Source organism: Mastomys coucha, unplaced genomic scaffold, assembly GCF_008632895.1.
Source record: "Mastomys coucha isolate ucsf_1 unplaced genomic scaffold, UCSF_Mcou_1 pScaffold3, whole genome shotgun sequence".
NCBI classification, from domain to species: domain Eukaryota; kingdom Metazoa; phylum Chordata; class Mammalia; order Rodentia; family Muridae; genus Mastomys; species Mastomys coucha.
The window spans coordinates 52,516,936-52,517,975 of NW_022196909.1; the positions used below are offsets into that span (position 1 = coordinate 52,516,936).

General features: G+C 36.8%; 1 protein-coding gene across 2 annotated transcripts in view; it reads left to right on the top strand.

The window, feature by feature from the left end:
* The first annotated feature begins 606 nt into the window (after positions 1 to 606).
* Positions 607 to 1,040, top strand: part of LOC116074855 (olfactory receptor 10C1-like) — a 2,872-nt gene continuing 2,438 nt past the window's right edge. For both annotated transcript variants that reach the window (XM_031347750.1, XM_031347751.1), the window contains exon 1: positions 607 to 663. The gene's annotated coding sequence lies outside the window, so the exon portion shown is untranslated. The remainder of the gene's footprint in view (positions 664 to 1,040) is intronic.

Consider the following 1,040-nt stretch of genomic DNA (forward strand, 5'->3'; position numbering starts at 1 on the left):
TTCACCAATTACATTTACTTCTTTTCCTTCCAAATCAGCATTTGTCTGCAAACTCCAACAGAGCTGTCTAGTCTGAAGCTCAAGAGGAGACTCAGACTGCCTCCTGACATTCTTCAGTGAGAAAAAATTCCAAACCCTCCTAGGGAGAGTGAGAGAATCTGATCTCTGAATACAGAGGATGGTAGAAAAATACATTTATAACCATTGTTTTCAAGAATGTGGAAATCTCAAATATATCAATGTGTGAATATTATAACCTCTATCTATCTATCTATCTATCTATCTATCTATCTATCTATCTATCTATCTATATCATCTATCTATCTATCTATCTATCTATCTATATCATCTATTCACCTACCTATCACCTATTTATTTACATTCCTGTATCTATCATCTTTCATCGTGTGTGTGTGTGTGTGTGTGTGTGTGTGTTTATGTGTGTGTGACGATTTATTGCCTCAAAGGGCACAGTGTTCTCTCGTGGGATTTACAGACCTCCTGACCTCAGATGTGATTCTTTACTGCAACAAAGGGTTTTTTTTTAATGCACAGTCTTAAAGATGATAATGAGAATGTAGTAAGCAGAGGGCACAGAGAAAGCCCGAAGGTGGCTAAACAGAAGCAAAAGGAGTAATTCTCCAATCTTGTGTTGGATTGAAGGTATGTGTTACAGCTAAGTTGTCAATACTGTACTTAGAGAATGTGAAATAAAGTGTAAAAATGAACAACTGATACTCAAAACACTGTTGGGTTCTTGCTGTTATTTTATTTAATATCTCCATGTCCTAAGAGTATCATAGTCAGCTCAGAATCATGGTTTCTTTCTCAGAAAAGAGCTTAAGTCCATGGGAAATCAACACATCACAATACTGAGATGTGGAGACCTTCATTACATAGTGCACCTTAATCTAGTTAAGTAATCCAACAATTTCTATTGTGTCAAGCTAAAGTGTTACTCAGCTGGTGACAAATGGTCCTTTGGTGAGTGATTGTGGGAAAAATGGGAAGTTAGGGGTGAGCCTCCTAATAACCTTTTC